The following is a 27984-nucleotide window of genomic DNA, read 5'->3' on the forward strand; positions in this document are numbered from 1 at the left end:
GTCTCTACACACTTCCCATACACCTATACACCCGTTATTCCTTGAACCTAAAGCTCAAATAAGACGAATTTCACATAACGCACCCTCCTGTGATACCCAGAACCCAAGAAAATAGATCCTGTGTACCTGGGAGAGGGGGGCCGCTGGGTCGGTGCGCGCGCAAGCAACACCACGGAATATGTGTAAACGTTGCCTGGCCCCGCTCTGTGCCTCCGCCTCTTCACCTTCAGTCGAGTACCAGGCGCCGGGGACGTAACAATAGCAGCACAAGTTACGCCTCACTGTACACACGGTCCTCCTGGTTCGAGTCCTCGCCCTTCTTCACGTGCCGTCTTCTGGGAGTTAAGGGCTGAGAGATAAGGAAGAGCCGCGTGTGCCCCTGGTTGCGCTCCTGAAGATGCCGAAGAAGGCGAGTATTCCGTTTGCTTGTGGGATTTGGTTGAGGAAAGGTGCTATTGATTGTTTCATGAGGGAGTGTGGCCTTTGGGAGCTCGGTGTACTGGGCCACAAAGGTCAGGCGGCTGCAGGAGATGTTGAGTTGTGTGAGTAGTTTCAGGAACAAAAGAAAGTAACACACTCACACTCACACACACACACACACACACACGTAGGGTAGGTATATTACTGTCTGGGTGTTTCCGTTCCTCGGCCCTCCCTCCCTTTTTTTCACGTCCAAGGGAGGAAATCAGATTCAGTTTAAAAGTTGAAGAAAAATCAATCAGTATCGTACCCCCAAGAATCCTGTTGGACCGGATTTAGTTATATTGATTCTTGAAGCAGTTTAGGTTATAGGAAAGGGGAGAGATCGAGATGGTGTCACCCACGTGTTCAGGGCCTTGACACGCCTATTTTGACACTTCCCTCTATCCCGAATGACCAAAAATTGTATACACGCCTTTTCTTGCCTGTGTGCGACTCGATGTTAAGATATGTTGAATAGCGTACCTGGGTTTGTATAGTCCAGGTAACACTTTTAGACACACCTACATGAATACGTTCCTGATATTAGTAACAGAATCATGCCCCGGTTGTCAGTGTTTGTTTGTAGAGATTTGATAAGGATGCAAGACTTATTGAATAGTGTCTGGGTATGTATGTATATGTCTCCCCTTAACACACGGGCAGACACCTCCATGTGAAACGTTCTGGGCCACGAAAAAAATGGGTAGATTTATGACCCTGGTGGGAGTTGGACCATTCTTCTGCCCCGTGAATGTGAAAAAAAAAAAATACTCATGGGAACCCGAGCACTCTCCCTCTTCGGCCTTTGGAAATAGTTGACACGAGAGGCGGAATCGTGTGAAAATAGCCTACTGACCTAAGCCTCAATGATTATATATTTTTACTCTATTAGGAAAGATTTGATGATGTTAGATAATTTGTATGTAGCTATTATGGAGTGCCTGTGATAGTGTACGCCTCCCCCCTGACACGATTTTTTTTTTTTTTTTTTTTACCTTCCGTGTAACCAGGACTTAATAGGCTATTTGTACATTTATTATTATTTTTTGTTTCTTGTATGCTACTTCAGTTTGCATTTTTTTTTCTTGTAACCTACCCTTGTTTTATTTTTATTTTCTCTTGTTTGTGTTCTTTCTGTTCTTGTTCTTGTTTTATTTTGAGATATACTAAGAATTGTGTCCCTGGGTGTTTGGGTTTGTCTATGCCCTCCCCAAAACAAGACAGGATTAGATGCTTCCTACTCTTACTCATAGAGACTTGGATCCGTATTCGCAAACTCTTCCGCCTCCCACATCAACGCTTTCCATAGGGCGTAAAGAAGATGAATCGGGCTCCCATGAGTTTTTTTTTTTTTTCCCACGTTTATGGTAGAGAAAAATGGTCAAACTACCACCAGGGTCATAAAACTATTACCCCACGCGTCCGGGAAAGGCCTAAAGCCCCTACGAAAGCCTTGTCAAAAGTGTGTATATGAGAGAGAGAGAGAGAGAGAGAGAGAGAGAGAGAGAGAGAGAGCTAGGCCGCCGAATTTTAAGAATAAGACCCTTGTATCCTTTTTCGTTGATGGCCTACGCTTGGTTATGCTTCCCCCCCCCACCTTCACCCCCCCATGACAGTTTATGATGTCTAGATGCTTCATTCACTGTATCAGAGGTTGGATAAAGATGTCAGACTTGTATTTTGAAGTTCCTATTGAGTTGTTTGTTTGTATATTTTCACGGAAACAGGGAAGGACCAGATTTTTAAATAGGTCGTATTCGTATCTATGTATTAACAGTTATGTGGCTAATGTTTTTTTTTTTCTTTTTAATTCCACTTTTAGAATGAAGTTCGCCAGAAGTGTTGGAAATTATCGCAGTTAATTGAGTCGATAAATTACTAATAATTCCCAGTACTCTTAGGAGCAGTACTGAGCGGGCTTTTTCTTTTTTTCATTTTTTTGTTTTTTTTGTCCCTGAGCTGTTTATTTCCTTTACTGTAAAAAAAAAAGTGATATGCAAAAAAATCAGCCTAGCTAACCAACTGACTTGAAAAAAAAAAATGGTAAAAAAAAGACATTATTATTGATGAGGCCAATTGCGAAGTTAAAAAATCAGCCTAGCCAACTGACTTAAAAAAAAAAATGGTAAACAAAACCCACATTATTATTGATGAGGACGATTGCGAAGTTATAAAAAAAAAGACGTAGGACATGAACTGGCATCATCACACGCTTAGGGTTCTTGTTACGACTATTGGTTAAGGCCAGTAGGGGGGAGCTACGGCGGGCTGTCATCTGTGTTTTCCCGTTCACAGCGCGGAGGAAACCATGGAAAACTACCGCCAGGCTCAGGAAACCACCACCCATGAAAACCAAGACAACTTCCGCGAGAGACTTTTGAAGTAGATGTACTATTGCTCCGAAGAGTTTAATAAGAGAGGCTGATAGGAAACTTGTGATTATGGTACTGCGCAGTGACACACACACACACACACACACACACACACAATCATACACACTTATCGTTGTTTGTCGTCTATATACTCAATTCATTATTTTTCCTTTCGTGTTAGGGACCAATGACGTTACTCTTCATAATGGCCAAGTGATGTGACATAGAGGACTGATTAGGTACGATGCGGTAGGATTCTAGTTCGAGTCCATCCAACTTTAGGATTTGCATAGGATAGAATAGGATATGTATAGGACCTTGATGCCTACATGTCTCCTAGCGCAGCACAGAACGCCTTCCACACCTTTCCTTCCCCTCTCCCCCTCACCCCACGTCTAGACGTTCTGTATTGATCAAGCCATTCAGGAACGAAGTAAGTTCGGCCACACGGCAAGTTTCCCCTCCATCGCTACATGCACTATGCTAGAAGAGATAGAGAACATATCATTTATAAACACTCTCTCTCTCTCTCTCTCTCTCTCTCTCTCTCTCTCTCTCTCTCAGATCGATCCATAGTGCTACCTTTCTTGGCGAGGGTGATAACTATACCTTTTTTATTGGGTGTTATGGAAAGGTTTCGTCTCTCTCTCTCTCTCTCTCTCTCTCTCTCTCTCTCTCTCTCTCTCTCTCTCTCTCTCTCTCTCTCTCTCTCTCTCTCTCTCATTTGGACCATCTGTTTTGAGATTGACATGGTGTGTGTGTGTGTGTGTGTGTGTGTGTGTGTGTGTGTGTGCAGGAAAGCACTTCCCGTTTGTCTTATCGAGGCGGAGTTATTCGTCAGTTTACAAACATGAGTCTTGCAACACACACACACACACACACACACACACACACACACACACACACACACACACAACGAATATGGAGATGCAGTCTGTCTTGTAAAATTCCACGGATGTAGCTTTATCTTAGTCTCTCCCGGGGTAGATAGGAAGCTATAGTGATGTTATACCTACGTAATGTACTGTGCAATGACACACACACACACACACACACACACACACACACACACACACACAGATAGTTGTTCATCATCCAGTCATTGCATTATTTTCCTCCTTCGTGTCAGGAGACCATGCAGTGATGTTTCGTTTTATACAGCTGACTAACGTAACAAAGAGGACTGATAAGGGAGGATACGATTCGATTTTAGTCTGACTCCATCCAGCTTAATGTTTTGCAGGACAGGATTCTAGTTTGAGTAGCTCCAGTTTTAGGATTTATTAAGAATGGGATGGGACGCAAATTTTAGTGTATCCTGCAGTCTTTTACTCTTTTTAGTCTCATCAAACGTTTCGGGCTCTTGTTATGACCGTTTTTGGAAGCCACAGAGGAGAAACGTCGGGTTGTCTTTAGTGTTTTTCCCATGCATGGCGCAGAGGCCTTCCAAAACTACCACCAGGAACAAGAAACCACCCATGGAAACCCGTATAACTTCTGCGAGAGCCTTTTTAAATTGATGTAGTAAGATTTCGAGGAGTTTAATAATATGGGCCTTGGATCTCAGAGAACACAAACATGTGATCTCTACGTAAACAAGAGAGCCTTAGGGAGGAAGTAACAACACTAGGAAGGAAGCCCCGCGAGTTCTTTCCTTTAGTCACAAGTTAGCGTAAAAAAAACAACTTTGCACTACACCTGTCTGCCATTTCTAGCCTGTCTGTCTGTCTGTCTGCGTAGGGCCGTGGTTGAGTCACCTTGCTCAGCTTACAACAAAGTTTAAATAGCTCGAATTTTAGGTTTCATCTGGGATAGGAGAGGAATCTAATTTGAGCAGATTAAGTGCTCGGTCTCACTGAGGGTCGTATTTTAAAACATTTCGTCGCCCAAGTTCATATATTTGACATGGCTTTCGTAGGAGCTGTAGGTCTTTCCAGGGGTAGTTTTATGACCCTGGTGCTAGTTTGACCCTTCTGTGCCATGAACCTAAAAAAACACTCACGAAAACCCGACTGATCTCCTCTTTGACCTTTCGAAATAGTTGATGTGAGAAGCGATGGTGTCTTAAAATACGGCCCTCATATAGGATTGGATATCGTTTTAATGTGGCATCTTATGTTATTCTTTATAGTTGCATCATATTGCGAGGCATCTATGTTTGTTTGACTATTGATTTGATTCCTTTGCATTAGTATGTTGGGGAATATAGTAATGTTATTAATAGTGATCTGCCACCCTCCCTGAAGAGAAAGATGTATACAGTGAGTGTGTCCCGCCTTTTCTAACACACGGTTCAGAAACTTGGCGACAGTTTTACAGTCCAATACAGCAAGTTCGTAAACTCTCCAACCAAACACAAAATACCACGAAAATGCCTTGTTTAGTGTTCGGCGTTGATATAAAAAGAAGGAAATTATATAAAACCACATAGGAAATCTCTTTAATATCTGGTATTGTGTAGACATAACGGATAATTGCGGAGGAGATAGTTTGGCTTGGGCGCATACAATGACTGTGTTGGACTGTCTAACTGGAGGCTAAGAAGCTCACAGAAGAAAAATGGTGAGAAAAATGCTGATTATAACGGTACTAAAAAAGAAGGTGGGAAAAGGAGGAATATAAAAAGGAAAAGAGAAACTGAAACAAAACCATTAAAAAAGAAAGAAAAGAACAAGCTCTAGTCCGGCCCAGATATGAGAGAGAGGGAAGCAAGCATCGTGGAACATAGAGAAGTCAAAGAAAGATATTTTAATGACTATTTAAGAATGTACTATGGACTTGGGCAGATTATCCTCATAAATCCCCACCTTTTTTATACTTTTTTGTCTGCCAGAAAGTAAAGGTCTCATCTCTTTATCCACTTCTTAAAACAATGCTGTGCTTCTTTACTATCTGCTGAGCAACAAGACCTCTCATCCTAACTCAACAGTCATCCTTGCAAATCCTTCATGTTTCTTCATGCTATGCGTGGAACTGATAACAGACGGACAACGAAACTAACAGAGAAGCAACCCGGAAATTGCAGACGTCAGGGCTGACAGAGGACCAGGCGAAGAGATGGCCGGAGCAGGAAGGACTGTGGTTGGTATTGTCAGATGCTCCCATCCCTCACACCAAATATTTCCAAAGGCCAAAAAGGAAGTTAATCGAGTTCTAATGAGTGTTCTTTTAGATTCACGGTACAGAAGAAGGCTCAGATTACCACCAGGGTCATAAAAGTAACCCTGGAAATGCCCAAAACTCCCACGAAAGACTAGTAAATTACGTGTTCTTGGGCGCAGAAATGTTTGAAAATATGGCCCATTCACACACTAGCAACAGATATACTGAATAGGTCAGAGACGTTGGGAAAGACCTTTACTCTGAATTGATCGAATGTTAATGGCTGAAGATGATTCTCTCTCTCTCTCTCTCTCTCTCGGTGACCCAGTTTTCCTTATAGCCTCGATCTCGCTGACCCACTTTTTATTTTTTTCTGTCTTGGTGTGTTTGTCAGTGTGCTTTGTGTGTGTGTGTGTGTGTGTGTGTGTGTGTGTGTGTGTGTAATTCACCCACGGCCTGATCACTAGGTAGACTCGTCATCGCCAGCAAGTACCCTATTGATTAGAGTCATTAGACCAAGGCTCTTTAGTCGATCTCTGTGTTGCTGGAGCCTTCACACACCACACAATCCATCCTCCTTGCTCAAGGGGGTCAGTAACCGCCTCTTGTCAGTGGAAAAATACCAGCCGGAGCGCGGAGCTCGAATCTCCGCCTGTAAGACCGTAAAGCCTGGCAGCGCGGAGCTTTACCACTGAGCTACCGGAGCGGTGTGTGTTTGTTCATATTAAAAAGACGAGAAGAAAAACGTGACCCTATTTCCGGGGTTGGGGCGAGGGAAGGCAGGTTATTAGTCGTTTTAATTAAGGCCGTGCATGACGCAGTTTAGGCGAGTTTTCGGTTAAATTTAAAAAAAAATGGTTGAGGGTCGAGAGGGACTTTCTACTTCCCATAATATTCTTTGCTGCATCTTCCTTCCTTCCTTCCGTCAGTCTTCGTTGGAGGATATTAATGTTGTGTTTCTAATTTTTTATCATGCAGGTTATTTGTGTTTCTATTTCTTCTTATTATGTGTTTTTTTATTGTTTTCCTTCCTGCATCTTTTTTTTTTTCTTTCTCTCATTTATCTTTCTGCCTTTTCCACTTCCTTTCTCTTCATTTTCTTTTCTTTTTAGTGTTCTTCCCTCAGCTTACTTATTTTTTTTTTTATCTCTTTTATGTTCTTGTTTGCTCCAGTTCTTGTTCCTTTATTTTATCTTTCCTCTCCCTTTCTTTTCTTTTTAATTGTCATCTGCTTATCTTGTTCTTACTTTTTTTGTGTGTGTGTTATTATTTCTGTTCTTGTTCTCCTTTATATCTTAATGCTTTTCCCACCTTCTTTCTCTTCTTCTTCTTCTTCTTCTTCTTTTATTTAGCTTGTATTTTTGGGTTCACGTTCTTCTTTCTTTTCTTGTTATGTATTTCTAATCTTCCTGCTTTTCCCACCTTTTTCTTTTCCTCTTGTTCTTCTGTTAACGGTTCCGTCTTCTTCATTAATCTCGTACGTCTTTTGATGACTCCTCTTTTAACTATTTGTAGGTTTAATATACAGATCTTTGCTTTTTCCTCTTCAAGTTATTCCCTTTCTTCTATTTCTTGTTTTTTCCATCATCTTATTAATCTCCCAATAGTTGTCTTATGAGAGTAAAGTTGGGAGTATACGCTATAGCTATGCATGGGGGCGGTGTTCATCTCCGTTACGTTCTTTCCGTTCTTTGTGTCCGTGGTGGGAGAAAACCCTGGGAGAAAACAGGGAACACATTAACCCGACACAGGGACGTAGTCTTTTTTTTTTCTTTTTACGTCTTCACCTATGGCGCCGGTAGGCCTTCGTAGTGGGGCCTGATGGTCGGCTCCAGCCCGGTGTGGTTCAGGCAATTGTTTATACCGGGTTACCATAGTTTACTGTCCCCAGATATCCCCAGGTGTACCCCTTTATCGACCAGTCCGTAGGAAAGGATGAACGCTGCAGGGCGCATATTCTTAGTTAAGGAAGCTAACCACTGCAGAAAAAAAAAACTTATTACCGGTATATTTTACACCTTAAAATTTTGTAAGTGTAACATAATAGGCTTTTCTTTTCCCTTTTTCTTTCTTTTTTATATATATTTTGCTGTACATGGTCTGCCTCCTCTTGCATTGATTAAAAAAATACAGGTATATTAGGCATCTTGGCGCAGGTGTTATGCTCATTAGACCTTCACGGGCAGGTCTCAGTAGCCGGGTTATGTACGTAAATATTTCGCTGTGCTTTCTAATGCAACAAAACCCTTTCGTGATAAGAGATAACTAAACTACAATCGCCGGGTTAAAGGATCAGTATCATAACCCTTGATCCGTGAGCTGACTTTTTTTCTCATTAGTATGCAAGGTCACATTCCAAAGGTAATCTGAAAAACCACTATCATCCATTAATTGATATCTCGATGGAGGCTTTGATAACTTTGCTCTTCGTGGGATAGAAAATAAAAAAAGGTATCAGTCGGAACCGTGTGATAAGCTTTTTTTGGTTGTTGTTTATATCTGTAACCAAAGCCAACTTGACAGATTCCGAGCTAAAATGTCAGACGCTGTTTTGACTGATAGACGGGTGTCCTCATCACGGCTCGCCTGTTTCATCATCATCATCATCATCATCATCATCCAGTGTTAGTCATATCCTATTACTTCTCTAACTATTTCTATCTGGTGCACTCTTTCCTGTTCCGATAAAAGTTATAATATAATTTTTTCATCTATGACACCTCTCCACCCGAAGTTGACCTCTCTTTTTGGACACTCCTTTGACCTCTGTTCGGGACGTAGCAGTGAGCAGTGAGTAGCGGGCTTTTTTTTTTCATTTTTGTTTTTTGCGCCCTTGAACTGTCTCAGATGTAAAAAAAAAAAAAAAAAGAAGAAAAAAAACCCCGTCTGCCCTGACTTCTCCAGTCCATGAGTTGCCATCACTGTTTCCTCCTCCTCCTCCTCATCATCATCATCATCATCCCATCCAATAGTCCTTTTTCATTGTTCCCCAACCCATCCTTATCGATTGCACTCTTTATCTTGCTTCGTCAAAGGTTATAATTTCACCTTTCCACCTAGCTGGTTCTCTGTCTGCCCTGACATCTACAATTCATGGGTTGACATAGCTATACTTTGGTTGTCCGCCTGCTAGCCTAATCAGTTCCACGTGTGATAGTTCCATACTTGCCTGTGTCACATTTCCTCGGTGTTCGCTATAATAGTTTGAAAATTAGCTTCTTGCCTATCTCTTCTCAGTACTTTCAGACGCTTTCGGCTCACAACAACTATTTCCAAAGGCCACAAAGATGACTTGGGTTCTCATGAGTGTTTTTTGCGTTCGTGGTACAAAAGAAGCCTTGTCAGACTATTACTAGGCTCATGAAACTACCTATGGAAATCTTACCCACAACAACAATCTCCGTGAAACCCTTATCCAGTGTGTGTGTGTGTGTGTGCACAGTGTGTTTATAAGGCATGATACGTTTGAGAAGATGGGTCATGATGACTGTTTTTTTGTTTTGTTTTTTTTAACGTTTAGCAATACTTCCCCTCCTCCCCTCTTACTGATGTTTCTTTTCTTCCTGTCTGCCTGTCTCTCTGTCTGCCTGTCTGTCTGTCTGATGGCAAGCGGCCGTAATTAGTTTCCCCAAAGCGTCCATTAATTAGGGTTAGTGTGGTATTGTTAATTAATGAGCGTTCCAAATTACCTTATCCGGGGTTATTATTATTATCATTATTATTATTGTTATTATTATCATTATCATTATTATTGTTATTATTGTTGTTGTTGTATTCGTCATCGTCATCCTCTGTTCAGGCCCGGATCCAGACCCCAAATCTGACATGCCAGTTTTGTCAGAATCTTGTTGCGGTTTATCGATCGAGCGCACACAAAGCCAGCTGGGGCTCTTATTATACTAAATAATTTCGTGTTACCATTAATATATTTGTCATCGCTATAAAACATCCAATTTCTGCTTAACCCGTCCGCTTCGATTGGCACGGATTTCGCCTTCACTGGTAGCCTGGTAACATATGCTCCCAGGTCCTTCTGTGCCTCTGTGGTGGGTAGTGGAGTGTTTCCCTTGTGGTATTGGTGTGCTGGATTTCCCCTCCGAAGATGCATGACCTCACATTTTTCTTCACTAAATTGGAGCAGCCACTTCTTGTTCCACTTCTGTAGCTTGTTAATGTCTTCTTGTAGGAAATCCGCATCCAAGGGGTTAACAGAATAATTTGCGGACCAACTAGGGAATACGTTGGATCTTGGCGGCAAAATCTGACCGGTACTATATGGCATCGGTCTGGATCCGGCCCTGCTATTTACACCAAGAAGCCATTCAGCAACAACAATGACAACAACAACAGTCTAAAATAGGCCTACCACGGCAATGAAGGAAACGTTTGATAATGATGATGATGATGATGATGTAGTAGTAGTAGTAGTAGTAGTAGTAGTAGTAGTAGTAGAAAAGTAAATATATAGTTCACTCGCGCCACTATACAAAACAGACAATAATAAAACTAACAACAACAGCAACATCAATAAAAATAATAATAATAATAATAAAAGTAATAATAATAATAATAATAATAATAATAGTAATAATAATAATAATAATAATAATAATAATAATAATAATAGTAATAATAATAATAATAATAATAATAATAATAATAATAATAATAATAATAGCAGCGACAATAACAACAACTAGCGATCATTATAGCGGCGACGATTGCAACACTGAATAATGACGTAATATAACAGCTGTACCTGTGACCTATTTATCTTCAGGTGGTGGTGGTGGTGTGTGTGTGTGTGTGTGTTTGTATGTGTGTGTGTGTGTGTGTGTGAGAGAGAGAGAGAGAGAGAGAGAGAGAGAGAGAGAGAGAGAGAGAGAGAGAGAGAGAGAGAGAGGCCTACCTTACCTATACATACATACATACATACATACGACCTTACCAACAGCTTACTAACTTACTCTCTGCTCCTTCTCTTCCCCCCTCTCCTTCCCTCCCCTCCCGACCTCCCTCCTTCAGTGAACTAGAACTTGCTATTGATCGCCGGGAAAAAGCAGAAAATGAGGGCAAGCAGTAAAAAAGAAGGAATCGACGTTACCTTTATTATTATTATCATTATCATTATTATTACTGTTGATACTACTACTACTACTACTATTACTACTACTTCTTCTACCATTACTACTACTACTACTACCATTACTACTACTACTACTAAACGGGCCTCCATCTATTAGAGTTGCGTTGTGAGCGGTATATTTTCTCATATCCTTTCACAAAGCAATTCATTGGCTCCACCCCGCTAATGACTGTGGCCGACAACCATCTTTATTTAGTATTACAAACCTTACTAAACATATTTTTCTTAAGCTAACAGAGCTTGTGGTTGATACGACTATCAACCACCGTCGCCTCAAAGTCCTACTACTACTATCCCTGTAATATCATCATCTCACTATTCAACGTAAACATAATCAATACATACTACACCTACATATACATATATACACATAGTCGTCTTTTATCGACAGGCCTTCATTATAGTCTTGCCCCTCCCCTCACCTCTACACACACACACACACACACACACACACACACACACACACACACACACACACACACACCATCATCATCATCATCATCATCATCATCATCGATCCTTTTCACAGTTCACTCGTGCATTGACCTCCTCGTCTCACTCATCTCAGTAATTAATAGCTCGTTGGGCGCGACTTCAGGTGGACACGAACACTTGCTAATGAATGCTCCGGAGTGATTTACGGATATGACCACTGGCTAGCAATAGATGACTGATGGGTGTCACGAAATTCGCACTTTTGGGGGGTTAATGCCAGAGTTGATGATGATGATTTGTGTGTGTGTGTGTGTGTGTGTGAGAGAGAGAGAGAGAGAGAGAGAGAGAGAGAGAGAGAGAGAGAGAGAGAGAGAGAGAGAGAGAGAATAATGACCGAATGACTGATTAATAGGTCAAGCTTTGTTTTAAGGCAGACATTTTTTTTACCTTATTCGCCTAAATGCTGCGTTCATCTAGTCAGTGCCCCATCAGTGATCTGCATAGGCTAATAGACAGTGATAGAGGACTTATGTTAAAGCTCAAGGGAAGAGGAATCACATATGAAGGAGAGGAATTCCGAAATGTACATACTAGTGAGAGAAGAATGAAAAAGTGAAGATATTGGTTAACCCGCGCATCAGAAAGTGTGACAGAATAGGAAGACGTTGAGGGGCTGAGATCAATTCTGGTTCGAGAAGTGTCTTGATTCTCCCCTCATGGCTGCCATAGGAAGGAAGGATAGTATAGTTAAAGAAAAGTTGTTCCAAAGTGTAGCTACGTATCCTACCACTGAAAAGGATGAAAGAGTGAAGACATTGGTTAACTCAGGCATAAGGAAAAGGGATAACATCTGGACGAGCTTGACTACCACGAAAACAGCAATTCTAGATGCCATAGGATGAAAGGACAGTAGGTAATAGAGCTAAAGAGTAGTTCGAAAGTGTACGTATCCTACCAATGAAAAGGATGAAAGAGTGAAGACATTGGTTAACTCACGCGTAAGGAAATGGGACAGCATCGTGACAAGCTTGACTACCATATAAATAGCAATTCTAGATATCAACAATGGAAGCAAAGATCTCACTCACTCATCAACTCTTCTTCCTCTCCCTTCTGCAGGATGTGAGGCTGGAGGCTGACGCTACGGAGATCAGGATCACCGTCAACCGAGCTGATGACGACAAGAGCATCAGCATCACGGGTGGGGAGGACGCGGAGCGCGGGGTCTGGGGCAACAAGGTCGAGTTCATCCTCTCCTGCCTCTCCTTCGCCGTCGGGCTGGGCAACATCTGGCGCTTCGCTTACCTCTGTTACCGCAATGGAGGAGGTGAGCGATGGGGATGAAAAATAAGAGACAGTGTTCGTAAAGTAAGAATAATATAAAAGGGAGGGTATAGGAGGATTATCTCTTCAAGACCTTTGCTTCCGCCTCTCAACATCAATTATTTCCGAAGTTCAAAAAGGAAATCAATCGAGTTCTCATGAGTGCTTTCTGAGATTCATGGTACTGAAGACGGGTCACACTACCACTAGAGTTATTAAACTACCTCTGGAAATGCCTAAAACTCCTAAAAGCTTTGTCAAATAAGTGTGCTTGGGCGCCGATTTGTTTAAGAATATGCCCCTTTAGCTATCTGTAGACGAGAATCCCTTTGGTATTCTTCCGTTCAGAGTCTAGAAGGACATTTTCTTTCCCTGAAGGTGCGTTCCTCATCCCATACGTCATTATGCTGCTGGTGACGGGGTTGCCGCTCTTCTTCTTCGAGCTAAGCCTGGGCCAGTTCGGGAGGGAGGGGCCCATCACCATCTGGAAAGTGGTGCCACTCTTCCAGGGCGTTGGTGTGGGCATGTTCATGATCGCCTTTTTCATCGCCCTCTACTACAACGTCATCATCGCCTGGGCCTTCTTCTACCTCTTCTCCTCTTTCACGGCCACACTCCCTTGGCAGTCCTGTGACCATTGGTGGAATACAGATGCTTGCAAAAGGTGAGTGATCCTACGTTTAGATGGGATACATTTGGAACTACAGTACCCTCCCGAGTTTCGCGCTTGCTTCGTTCCGCAGGTATAGCGCTAAACTCGCGGATCGCGAAACTCGGGGATCGCGAAACTCGGGGTATTGAAAACACTGAAAAAACGCTCATTTAATCCGGCCCGTGGAGAAGCTGACTTTTTTCCCACTTTACTCCCTTGTTATCTCAAAATATGTACCGTGTAAAAAGGAAGAAAATGTGAAGAGAGAACGGGTCGTTTTGAAGCCGCAGCTGAAGGTGGCTGGCTGTCTTACGCCTGGCTGACAGTTCAGAATACACGCTTGTGACTGGGCGAGTCCGATGACGTCATCGATGGCGCTCAACCAATCAGCGGCCTCTAACTATGACGAAACGAAAGCTTTGTGAATCTGAAGTCAACGTTGATAGTTAAGTCATTAGTTTGTATAGCTTTTATCGCAGGCCATTAACACGCATCTCTATGAATCTCGCCCCAGCACGTGTGAACACTCACGCAACCACTAGTTTCTCTAAAATTTTGTACAGAGATTCAAAGTCGGATGCATTTCACGGGAAACTCATCGAAATTCTAGTCAGAAACTCAGTCATCGGCATGTCGGTTATTTTCTCGTGAGGTTGGTAAGTTGTGGTCACAAGAAGAAGAGCGTGTCAGCTGATCGGTTCAGTAGCTATCCGCGTGTTTTTTTTTCCAGTACCACAATGAGTTCCACAAAGCTAGATAAGCTTGGAGTACCCAGGTTGAGAAGGTCTTGGACTTGAGTCTTGTCCAAGCGTAGTCACTGCATTATCATGTCTGGGTCCTCACTGCTAAGTTCTCGTGGCATTTACTTAACGTAGCTCGCTGTAACACTCTCCCTTTGTCTCCAAGGTAACCACTCACGAACCAACAAATGCGTTCTTTTCATTGTTTTTCTTTTTCTTCAGCAAACATAACAAAGCAAACTCTGCAACGTCTGGATCCATTGTTTGTTTTGTTTTTCAGCTTATATATCCCAGAATACAACAGTCCTCTGTGTGACCAAACTTGAGGATAAATTTGAAGCAGAAAATTGTCGGAGGTGATTTCGGTGGGAAATTCCCGAGAAACTAGTTTGTGTGCGCGCCTTTAAGCTGTGAGTGTCACACTGGGCCTTTTTCCTCCAACCGCATTGGCGATACGGGCAATCGGCAACTCCAAATTTCCCGGGTGTGCTTGTTCGTATTCACAAAGTAAACAAAGCAGTCGCCCTGTATCGATTACATAGTGAACAAAGCAGCTCTGCCAGTCTACTTTATGAGTTTCTTGGTTGGCCATTTTCCACTGCTCCTCACTCCTCAGCCACTGCCATCGTCTGTTTGTTTATATACAGCCGCGCGGTTGCTCGTACCCCCAACCGTTTTTCATCTGTACAGGCAACCGACAATTCACTCCCGGTTGGGCGCATGGGCAACCTCGGTTGCCAGCAGCCCCATCAGTTGGAGGAAAACGGCCAGTGGTGACACTTCCTTAAGGAATCGCACTGACGCCGACGGTAGGTAGATGTGATCTGTACATGTCAAAGCAACGCGAAACTCGGGGCAATAATGTGCAAAAGTCGGGATGGTAAGAATTTAGGTCTGAGCGCGAAACACGAGGATCGCGAAATTCAGATAGCGCGAAACTCGGGAGGGTATTGTAGACTGCCATTCGATGTTTTTGATTGGATACATTTCGATTTAGACCGCTGTTTTATGTTTTAGATTGGATATATTTCAAAATAGACCACTGTTTGATGTTTTGGATTGCAATGGATGCATTTCAAATTAGACTGCTATTTGATGTTTTTGATTGAATGCATTTCAAAACAGACCACTGTTTGATGTTTTCTATTGGATACATTACAAAATAGATTGAAATTCGATGTCTGTCATGGGATACATTTAAAATTGGACTACTATTTGTTGTTTGTGATCTGATACATTTCAAATTAAACAACTATTTGAGGTTTTAGATCGGATGCATTTTAAATTGGACTGGTATTTCATGTTTGTGATTGGATACATTTTGAATTAGACTCCTATTTGATGTTTGGGATTGGCTACACTTTAAATTGCACTGCTATTTGATGTTTGTGATGGGATACACCTCAAATTAGTTTGGTATATAATTGATGTTTTATATTGGATTCATTTTGAATTATACTTTTATTTGATATATGTGATGGGATACATTTCAAAATAGACTGCCATTTGACATTTGTGAGGGGATACATTTGGAAGTAGAATGCTATTCGATGTTGTAGATTGGATACACTTAAAATCAATCTTCTATTTGATGTTTGTGATGAGAGAGGAGGTTCCTAATTGTCGCTTTCCTCGCTTCAGGTTTGACACTAAGAACTGCACGGCCCACGAGGGCATTATGTCAAATAACGGCACCTGCTACGTCAGGGACCAGGTGAACTCCTCCCAGTGGAACCAGCTCAACCAGACGGCAATGGACATGAAGCTTCCCGCCGACGAGTTCTTCCAGTGAGTGAAATTTGAACTGATGAGGCATTGTAAGTTGATCCAAGCGATGCACACACAAAGATGCTTACATGCGCACACAAAAATTTGGGAGATATGATTCACCACAACCATTTCATATTTATACTGAAATGGACAAGAATAACCAAATTATTTTTTTCTCTCTCTCTCTCTCTCTCTCTCTCTCTCTCTCTCTCTCTCTCTCTCTCTCTCTCTCTCTCTCCCTACAGTAACTTCATGCTGGAGATCTCGCAGGGCTTCCACGATGACGAGGGACATGGCCTGCAGTGGCACCTCTCCCTCTGCCTCATCCTCTCCTGGATCGTGGTCTTCCTCGGGCTCTTCAAAGGTGTCTCCAGCATGGGCAAGGTACAGTACATCACCCTCCCCTCAAGTCCCTCAGGTTAGGTGTCAAGGGTTTCTTCCTTAGCTGGTAATACTGAAACTGATGGTGATGATTTTATGATTTTCCGTGAAGCTCATGATCTGTCATGTATAATAGTAAGATTAATAATATGTAACGTGTAGGTTGGTCTTGCCTCTTGCAGCCTCATAATATTCTTGCGTATCTTCATGTAGACGAAGACAGACAAAGACTCCTCTTTTTCCACAGGCCGTGTACTTCACCGCACTCTTCCCCTACACTGTACTCATCATTCTCTTCGCTCGAGCCGTCACTCTGCCTGGCTACGTGGAGGGCATCACCTTCTACATCACTCCCAAATGGGGCCACCTCATGAAGGCCAGGGTGAGTGTGTAAAGCCTCATGTATGGCAGGTTGTAGTGTGCGAGGGTGGCTACTTATTGTGATGTACGTAAGTAAAAAAGTAAGCTATATCTGTGCATGGTCTCAGGGCTCATCTCTGTCACATTGGCCCTTAAGCTTATAAATTGTTGTGATATGGGGCTCTGTGAGGGGGTGGAGGTGTGTGGTGCGTGACAGGTAGTAGTGCGAGAGGATGGATGGTGGAAGCTAAAGACTGATTGAATGTATATGTAAGTTGAGAGAATACGCTCTATCTGTGTGTGGCCTCAGTGCTCATCTCCATTGCATTGGCCCATGAGCTTGTTAATAGATGTGGCATGAAGCTGTGTGAGGAGGTGGAGGTTAGCAAAGGCAGTATATGATGTGTCTTAGCTGGATATGGCACAGAGCATTTTGAGAGGAGAAGAAAGGTTTTAGAAGCAAACACGTTATCACTGAGTTGAGTTTGTGGATTGGTTTGTGTGAGAGAGAGTTGAGGTTAGCAAGGGAGGTGTATAGCATCCTGGAGTGTAAAGTCTCAGTTGGATATGGCACAGAGCATTTTGAGAGGAGGAGAAGAAAGAAGGAACATTATAGAAGCAAACACATTATCACTGAGTTGAGTTTGTGAATTGGTTTCTGTGACAGAGAGTGGAGGTTAGCAAGGGAGGTGTATGGCATCCTGGAGTGTAAAGTCTCAGTTGGATATGGCACAGAGCATTTTGAGAGGAGAAGAAAAAAGGTTATAGAAGCAAACACATTATCACTGAGTTGAGTTTGTGGATTGGTTTGTGTGAGAGTGGAGGTTAGCAAGGGTGTCATCCTGGAGTGTAAAGTCTCAGTTGGACAATGTATTTAGATCTGTATGACGACTTTCTGGCTGGCTAACGTGCTATTGAAGTGATGAATTGATGATGATGTTGATGTATTTAGATCTTTATGATGACTTTCTGACTGGTTAACATGCTATTGATGTGATGATGGTGATAGTGATGATGATGATTCTGGCAGGTGTGGGGAGACGCAGCCATGCAGATCTTCTTCTCGCTGGGGCCGTGCTGGGGTGGACTCATCACCCTCGCCTCCTACAACAAGTTCAACAATAACTGTCTCAGGCAAGTCAGTCTCCTACATGTAATTCCTCCTCCACTGTTCATTCCTCCAAGGCTGATTGCACTAACACGACATTAGTAACACTTGAAAATTAATAGGAGATTGTAATTAATAAGGATTTTATTATTCAACTATAAGGCTTTAATCAAGTTCTTTGACACGACAACGGGATAGTACTAAGGAATCGGCTGTTTAGTAGAGGCCAAGGGTTCTAGCACTTATGTACATTGGAGGAAGTATGATGATAACCCTTTGAAGGCGGCAGTATTTGAAGAGTAGCTCCCCCAAAATGAAGGGTTTATTTATAGTCACTGTTGACCATAGGACTGTACCGTAAATATAGCCTCGCCGCATAGTAGATGTTTTAACTATCGTTTATATATAGATTCTACCACAATCTGAAAGTGTTGTAATACAGTCATCCCTCAAATAGTACCATTTCCAATAGTTCGGTTTTGGTTTTATGTGGATTTTCTAAGATTTTTTAGGATTTTTAAATTTCCTGACGAGCAGGAAATTTAAAAATCCTAAAAGATCTTCATGACAATCCGTATAAAACCAAAACCGAACTATTGGAAACCGTACTATTTGAGGGACAACTGTATTTCTGCCATACAAAACTGACTGACTGAATTTTGGACCATCTGTATAGAGTTTCACCACTGTCTTAGGGTTGATTAAGTTTGTAAATACCTACCCTGGAATGGCCTGTTTGAGAAAGGTCTGTGCCCTTAACTGAACCAACTCAATGATAAATTAAGATAAAACTACACTTGATTATCTTCCATTCCTTTAGCACAATCTCTTTTCCTTGATTATTAAATTCCCTTTGTCCAGGATCACTCACAAATTAAAAGAAAATTTATCTTAAACTTACCTATATGATTTTTTGTGGGAGGAGTGTAAACCTCATAATGCCCCTCTTTATATATGGTATTTAACCCGGTAGCAGCGGGGATCATGTCTCTTAATGGTCCCTCTAAGCAAGAAAAATGAGAAAAAAATCATCCTCCACACAAACCATTTCATAATATATATCAAAGCATTTGTGATCAGTTTATGTATCATCTTTTTTGGGGGGGCTTTATATCATGGCACAAATTTGGCCCGTCGCTGCTACATGGTAAAGCCACAAATTTGGCTCGTCACTGCTACAAGGTAAAGCCACAAATTTGGCCCGTCGCTGCTACACGGTAAAGCCACAAATTTGTCCTGTCGCTGCTACTGGGTCAAAACAGCCTTTTTAGTGACTGGGAAACTTTTCTTCGATATTTAGGACCAGTCCCACAGTTTAACGCAGGCCATTGAAAGCACCCAAACCAAAGTGTGTTCTCCGTAAGTCAAGGTTTCTACTCAACACCCTATACTGAGGTTTCCCACGTGGTGTCCTCAGACTTCTATCCTTCAATACCAACACCAAGCACTATGATAAGGAATTTCCATGGTACGAATTTTGTGTTTAGGTGAGGAGCTTACAAACTTGCTGTGTTGGACTGTACGTGGAACCTTCCCGTAGTTCATGCCAATCCCTAAGCCAAGTAAATGTTTTGTCCGTGTCGGCTTCGTCTTTCGTTGCCGTTTTTCGCCTTCGTTCTAGACAGACATTTACGTCTAACCTCTTTACTCACCCCAGGGACGCCATCTTCATAAGCGTCGCCAACTGCCTCACAAGTTTCTTCTCAGGCTTCGTTATCTTCGGCATCGTGGGCTTCATGGCAGACTCAATGGGTGTCCCCGTGGAAGATGTGGCTGCTCAGGGTGAGTACCAACCATTGTCCCGGAAATTTGACAGACATAATGAATGTATCGGACAGGTTGAGTGATAATAAGAGCGAATCAACTTTACTAACTGTTAACCCATCCACTGTGATTGGTACGGATTTGGCTTTCACTGGTAGCCTGGTAACATTATACTCCTATGTCTTTCTCTGCCTCTGTGTGGATAGTGGAGAATTTTTTACTGTGATGCCAGGAGTTTGATTTTAAGGATATTAACATGACTAACACTCATTATATTAGCATTCACATTACTGGAGGACATTAACATTGCTAGGACTGTTACTTGCCCCATATGAATAACAGAATACAAAATTAACAAATGGTAAATGATCCGTTTTCAAGGCCTGCCATGTGTAAGCTGACTGACTGGCCTCTCATAGTTCTTGACCCCGTGGCTGTGGATTTCCTACCAGAAGACATCACCGAGCTACAAGAATGGAGCAAAAAGTGGGTGCTACAATTCAATGAAGAAAAATGTAGTCCTGTAACTAGGGAGAGGATATCCATCATACCAATACCACATGTGAAACACTCCACTATCCATCACAAAGGCAGAGAAAGACCTGGGAATATATGGTACCAGGCTACCAGTGAAGGCAAAATCCATGCCAATCGCAGCAGACGGGTTAATCAGTCATCATCTTCAACCATTACTAGTTCACTGCAGGACAAATAATGGCATTTCTCAACGGTCTTCACTTCTCTGTCTGTTGTTAGTGTACTCCATCCTGCTCTGGCAAAGGCTCTAATTTCATTTCTCCACCTGGTCTTCTGTCTGCCCTGACTTCTACAATGTCTGGGTTGCCACTGTGATACTTTGGTTGTCCATCTGTTATGAGTTCCATGTATGATGTCAACTGCCGAAGTCCAATTCTTATTCTTGATGGTCATCTTTGTATATTTGTCTGCCCTGACTCGTATGATGTTGCCAGTCTGTTACTTCCAATGTCTGTATATCATCACCTCTACACATGACATGACCTTCCCAAGTCCATTTCCTATTCTGTCATCAGTTGACCCGTCCGCTGCGATTGGCACAGATTTGGCTTTCACTGGTAGCCTGGTAACATACTCCCAGGTCTTTCTCTGCCTCTGTGGTGGATAGTGGAGTGTTTCCCATGTGGTATTGGTATGCTGGATATCCCCTCCCAAGGTGCAGGACTTTACATTTTTCTTCATTGAACTGTAGCAGCCATTTTTTTATCCATTCCTGTAGCTTGGTGATGTCTTCTTGTAGGAAATCCGCAGTCAAGAGGTTAAATTCAGTTCTACACATTATATGACCCTCTGAAGTCTATGTCTTATTCTATCATCAGTTTTACACATGATACCTAAGTGAAAATGATGCTTATATAGTCCATTTCTTACTCCTGATGGTCATCCTTGCAATATTCTTGTGTTGTGCAGGAGCCGGACTGGCCTTTGTGGCGTACCCTGAGGCTGTGGCCCGCCTGCCACTCTCCCCGCTGTGGTCCATCCTGTTCTTTGTGATGCTGCTGACGCTTGGCCTCGGCTCGCAGTTCACCATCGTGCAGACTGTGATCACCTGCCTCGTGGACTTCCTGGGGATTCGCAGGCATTACAAGTGAGTCTCCCTCTCGGTCGCTCTTCTCGTCGTCTCGCTCTCTCTCATTCTCCCTGACCATCGCTCCTCCACCTCCTTCCACTTGCTCCTCTTCCATCTCTCTTTGTCTCCATGTTTCCTTTTGTCTTGCCCACTGTTGATATTATTACTATTATTATGATGATTTTAGTAGTAGTAATGGTGGTAGTAGAAGAAGTAGTAGTAAATGTAGTTGAACTATTGGTAATAAGTCTAATTATTCTTCTTTTTTGTATTCTTTTTCTTCTTCTTTTTCTTTTCTTCTTTTTCTTCTTATTCTTATTTTTTTCTTTCTTCTTCTTCTTCATCTCATTATTATTATTATTATTATTATTATTATTATTAGTAGTAGTAGTAGTAGTAGTAGTAGTAGTAGTAGTAGTTGTCGTCGTAGTAGTAGTAATAGTAGTAGTAGTAGTAGTAGCAACAGCAGTAGTAATAGTAGTAGTAGTAGTAGTAGCAGCAACAGCAGTAGTAATAGTAGTAGTAGTAGTAGTAGCAATAATAATAATAACAATAATAGTTATAATAATAATAATAATAATAATAATAATAATAATAATAATAATAGTAATAACAATAATAATAAAACTCGCCTGCTGGGGTTGTCCAAGGGCCCCCCAAGAAAGCCTATAAGAGCTATAGGCACCACCTAAAAAAAAAAAAAAAAAAAAAAATAAAAATACCAGTAGTAGTAGTAGCAGTAGTAGTAGTAGTAGTAGTAGTATCATGATCACCATTACTAAGGTCCTCCGTCCCCCTCGCAGGAAGACATGCATGGTGGTGTGCCTGGTGGGGTGTGGCGTGGGCCTCACCATGTGTACGCGCCACGGCATGTACATCCTGCAGCTGCTGGACAACTACTGGGACCTTCCGCCTCATGATCGGCTGCATTGAGGTGAGACACGCTCCGACACAACCTAAGAGCAGCGCATTTTCCTTCTTTCTTTTTTGTTAATTTTTCCCTATTTTTCCTTTTTTTTTTAATTCTTTGATCGGCTGTTATGAGGTGAGCCTTCTGCCATAACCTTAGAGTTGTGGGGAGGGGGGGGCCTCTTCTCGTCTCTGTTTTCTTCGCTTTTTTGCTAGTCTTTTCTCTCGTCTCTCTATGTTCTTACTTCTTTTGTTTATTTTTCTTTGATCGGCTACATAGAGGTGAGATTTGCGCTTCCTCTGTGTCGTATCGTATAAGTAGTGTTTTTTTTTCCTTTTCCCACTTTCTTCTGTCGCTGTTCTCTCCGCTTCATGTTAGATTTGTTCAGTTTAGATGTGCATTGTAATTATTTGTTCCCTACCTCTTTCTACACTGTTTTATGATCGGCTGCATGGAGGTGAGACACACTGACATAACCTTAGAGTAGTGTACTTTCCTTCACTGTTTTGTTAATTTTTTCACTTTTTCTTTCTTTTTTCTTTGATCGACTGTTATGAGGTGAGACTTCTTCCGACACAACCTTATATAGTAATGGCTTTTTTCAATGGCTTTTTTCCTCTTCCCACGTTCTTCTGTCGCTGTTCTCTCCGCTGTGTGTTAGGTTTGTCCAGTTCAGACGTGCATGGTAATTATTTTTTTCCCTACTTGCCTTTCTCCACTTTGTATTTTTCACCCCGTCTTTCCTCTCTTTTTTGCACCTTCTCTCTGTTCTCTTCACTTAGTATTGCATTTGTTCAAGTTAGATATGCACTGAAGGCAGATGCACTTTTATTATTTATTTTATTCTGTTTTCCTATTATTCCTTTTTTTGTTTTTTTTTGTTTTTTTTCCCCATTCATCGGCTGCAGTGAGGCAAGACTTCTGCCGTGACCTTCGAGTAGTGTTTTCTTCCCTTCACTTTTTTATCTGTTTTCCTCGCTTTTTTTCTTTTTTTTTCTTTGATTGACTGCGCTGAGGTGAGACTTCCGCCACAACCTTAGATTAGTGGGGTTTTTTTTATTGTCATGTGATATTTCCTTTTATACATGCAACAGCCATTTCTTTATTCATTATTCTTTTGTTTCTTTTCCCTTCAATTTCCAAACGTTGCTTTCTTTTTGGGGCAGAGCAATGCCATCTATTACTTGCATTGATTCAGTCTACTCTTTGTTTTACTTCACACAGATACAAATCCATCATCATTTGTTTTTTCTATTCTTATTCTCGTTTACTCCGCAGCTCATCGCCATCAGCTGGGTTTATGGGTCGACAACTTCATGGAGGACATCAAGCTCATGCTGGGACATCTGCCTTTCCTTACTACTATTGGCTTTTCGTCTGGAAGTACCTCACCCTGTCAGCGTCTTCGTAAGTGACTTAACACATCTATTCGTATTGTGGGATTATCTTGAATCTTATTATGTTTATTAAGGTGATTCTCCGGAGCTTGGGTAAAAAAATGACTTTTCAAAAACCCGATAGAAGTCTTCTTTAACCATATAGAAATCCAGTAACACACTGCAAATGGCCCCCCCCCAAAAAAATAATAAGGGCTGATGATGGCACTAAAGCTCCATAGGTGTAAACAGGCTCATGATCCTCTCCTGTAAATACAACTCTGTTATGCTCTTATTATAGGTTATCATGCGTTTTCATATCTGCTTTCATTTGAAATACACAGAGCACATATGACAACACTCAGAGATAGAGAGAGAGATAGCCAAGCTGGGAGGGAAAGGCAGACAGTCGGCGAGGTATTGTCATAGAGGAAAGGGAAGGCACCCACTGCTGGCAAAACAAAGAAACCCTTTCCAGTGTAATGGCATGCCTGATGATCCCCAGCAGTGATGTGTACTTGAACACACTGGCAAAGGTGCAAGGGCATGGACCTAAGTCAAAGCGGTTCCACACATCGGGAGATAATTACTTCATATTTTTTTAAATTTTTGCAAGTTGGCCAACCATTCTTGCTGTGCATTATCACATTGAGGTGGTCAATAACCTCCACCAAAATCGTGGATTTGTGACCAAGAATGTGGGAGATATGATTGCGCAAAACTTTGAATGTCCATATCTCAAAACTATGTTTTTCGTAACTCAAAAAATTGCTGAGAAGCAACCGTTACTCATTTCAACTTGTAATCTTGGCAACATGTTGGTGGTATAGAGGTGAATGAATGGTCATCCTCAGATTCCAGTTTGTGAAGAACAAAAGAAATATGAAGGCAAAAAGCGCGGGAAGCAGGAGAAATTCTGGCGCCGTGACATCATGATGAAAAGGCAGAACGACATTACTTAATGGAAAGACGGTCTGGAAAAACTGAGAGTGACCGTTGATTTATATATCTCCAAACTATTTACAGCCCACTATTGAAATGGCTCAAGCTAATAATGTAGCCGTTACAAGCCTTAGAGTAATGGTAACAATGGATGACGTCACACATCATGACGTCATGATGTAGAACATTCATGGTCACATGAAAGAAGGAGAATGTTACTAGGTATGTAACTGTAATGTTTCAGCCTAAAACTTGCAATACTTTATTTTTAACAATTTTTTTTCCTTTTTACCAGAGTATCACCTTAACTGGCTGTTTAGTACTAATGAATGTCCAGGGTGGGTGGGAGGGGAAAGGGAGTAACGGAGGTGATATTCATGTGTGTGTGTATGTGTGTGTGTGTGTGTGTGTGTGTGTTTTTGTGTAAGACAGGTGGGTAAGGTGTGCTATCTGCTGGTAGTGTAAGATCCTAATGTTTGCCTCCTTCCCTCACAGGTCATCCTTATTTTCACCTTCATCGACTACTCCCCAAGCGAGTATGGTTCGTACAAGTTCCCGGTGTGGGCCGACGTGCTGGGCTGGCTCATCTCCTTCTCATGTGTGTTGGCCGTGCCCATCCGTGCCTGCTGGCTGATGGCTGGCAAGAGTGGACCACTCTGGGCTGTGAGTATTGTGTCCAGAGCCGTAGAATAGGAGAGTTTGGCTATGTTACCGAAAGAGCCATGCAAAATTCATATTGGTGTTGATATAATGGTGTTTTGGGGCTCTAGGTACCCCTTCAAGATCAATATGATAGCTAGAGCACAAATATAAAACACTATTGAATCAGCATCAATTCAAATTCTGCCCAGCTCTTTTGGTAACAACATGACGCCTGTGATGAAATTGGCCAAACTCTCGTATCCTGTGGCTTTGATTGTGTCTGCTGGTTGCTGTAACTTGTATAAAACCAACACAGCAATTAAGAGTGTCCTGGAGGGCTGCTGAAAACTTTGGTCCTCCTTTGAATGTCATCAGTCTCCTGCTGTGTGGCTCCATGACTCAAAACATTCACAACTCATCAAGCTGTGTATTTCAGTGTTGTTTTATTATCAAAGTGATGTATATCCATGCTCACTTTTTCAGTATCGTTCGTTGGGAATATTTCTCATGGAGGGATGGCAGTCTGTTTTCTGTGATATCATCTTTTGTAATCAGTTTACGTGCTCTGTTGAATTTTATCTTTATGGTAATTTTCAATCTCCCGACACAGAGGGTGCAGCAGCTGTGTCGTCCCGCTGCTGAGTGGGGACCGGCTGACCGCAGACGAGTAGATGACTCCACCCTCAACTACATTGACTCCAAGACACCGCTGGCCAACGGTGAGGAAAGCTTCACCACATTTGAATTTAGAAAGTGTACTGGAAAATTTTTGAATCGCTTGGTAATTCAAAAATTTGTTCATTCCAACGTATACAAAACATTTTCCATTCACAGATAGTTACTTGTTAAAATTATCTTGCAAGTATTGTTTCTGTCCCTCTCCCTGTTTTTTATTCTTACTTTACTGTCACTGTTGCTTCTATTTTTTATATCCATGCTGTTCATTGAGGAGACTGTTTGGGTCTGTATCATTTTTTTTATTTTTCATTGATGCCCTTTCATGTGTGTCAATAATAATAATAACAATAACAATACTCCTCCTCCCCACAGACGAGGAGCAGTACGAGATGGACCGTGAGTCTCCCTACCTCACGCGGGTGTCCGAGGAGTGGGAGGACGAGGAGGACGATGGGCTGCAGATGAAGGCTCCTTCAAACGCTAAGCTCTAAGCTGGGCATCACCATGAATCTGTAGCCTCCGTCAACAGCGCTGGTCTCTCTCTGCACATGACTGGGTTTCCACAAGGACAGGGATGGACCTCACTCGCACAGGGGTACCGAAGGGTGATCACAGTATACTCTGCACATCACGCTGCTTCCTGTGCAAGTGCCGTTATTCTGCGCCTCTACACCTTTAAGTTGACGTCACTGTCTGGGATGATCTGGCCAGCACTGAGGCTTTGCTCAACAACAGAATTCAACATTAGAGAACCATGAGTCAAAGAGGAAGTGTTTGGAGGTATATTACCGTTCATCTGAAACCAGTTCTCCCACGGTGAATTCAGCCTTGCTGCTCACTACAAGATGTTTAACGTTTGTAGGCCCAAAGCTGTGTGCTCGGTGACTGTAGGTGCTTGTGTGACACGCTTCATCTCGAGAAGGAAATGATAATGTGTCATGTTAGGCATTGGCACAGCTGTCCTTGCTACAGACTGTAACAAGGCCAAGTCCAAGGTTTCCACTGCGTCCCTCGGAGTCAACCTGCTCTGAGATGCATCACCTTGCTCTCTTGGCCCCAACAGAGATCAAACAATAGCCACAATACCCTGATTTTGTGTTCATCATGTCTTCTCTTCTTTACTTGCTGGTGCTGATTCTGTCTGGTACCACTTTTATAACAGCTACCACTATAACTACTACTATCACTACTACCTTTACTACTACTTCTACTTCCTCCACAACAACTACAGTACTACTACTTTCATTACTCAACAACAAATCCTACCAATTCTTCTACAACTACTGCCACAAATTCTTCTTTCAATCGTTTATCTGCTGTCATTACCCTAACACCACAGTTCCTGATGCGTGCTGAAGCGGTGTCAAAATGCTCTGCCAGTAAGATTATGTAAATCATTCTGCAGTTGCCACACTCTACCTTCCAAGTCAAACATGTACATGAGGCAGACGCAAGCCAGGGAAAGAGAGAAAGAAAGGGTTGGAGAGAAGAAAGAAGCTACCTATTTTTTGGTGCCAGTCTAGTTTGCTGTGTGTGTATGTGTGCATGTGTCTGTGTATGTGAGAGGGAGAGAGTGATAAGGGGAGAGGAATATTGCTCATGCTTATGGGAAGTAATGAGATAGCAATACAATACCCTTTCAATATAAGAGAGAGAGAGGCCGACTTTCAGTGACCTCGTTTCATCTTTCTCGCACAATAATGTACTCGGATAAAATTCATGAAGAAGAGTAGTCTTGACCCAGGCGTCACATATACTACTGCATAGATCCATTGATGCTGTGATAGTCGTAGAGGAGTCAGTTCTTAGAGCACACCACTTAGAGAGAAGACAGAGTGAGTGATGTGAACTATTGCTTTGCCATGTGACTGCTCGGAAGAAAGTAATGAATGGGAAGGACTGAGTGAGTGTGCGATAGGAAGATGAAAGAAGAAATGGGAGATGCAGAATGAGAGAGACAAAGTAATCGAATAGGAAGAATGAAGTGAGAGTGAGATAGGAAGATGAAAGAAGAAATGGGAAGAAATGAGTGAATGAAGCCAATGGGAAAATGAAAGAGGAGAAAATAGCAAATGAAGGACATGGTGAAAGAAATAAAGCATGGGAACAGGAGAGAGAGAGAGAGAGAGAGAGAGAGAGAGAGAGAGAGAGAGAGAGAGAGAGAGAGAGAGAGAGAGAGAGAGAGAGAGAGAGAGAGAGAGAGAGAGAGAGAGAG

The 27984-nt window shown here is 42.1% G+C and overlaps 1 pseudogene; it reads left to right on the forward strand.

Annotated features, from left to right (window-relative positions):
* Positions 1-27951, forward strand: LOC126982676 (sodium- and chloride-dependent glycine transporter 1-like; annotated as a pseudogene).
* Positions 27952-27984: the final 33 nt, after the last annotated feature.

The sequence above is a fragment of the Eriocheir sinensis genome, chromosome 51 (genome assembly GCF_024679095.1).
Source record: "Eriocheir sinensis breed Jianghai 21 chromosome 51, ASM2467909v1, whole genome shotgun sequence".
Taxonomy (NCBI): Eukaryota; Metazoa; Arthropoda; class Malacostraca; order Decapoda; family Varunidae; genus Eriocheir; species Eriocheir sinensis.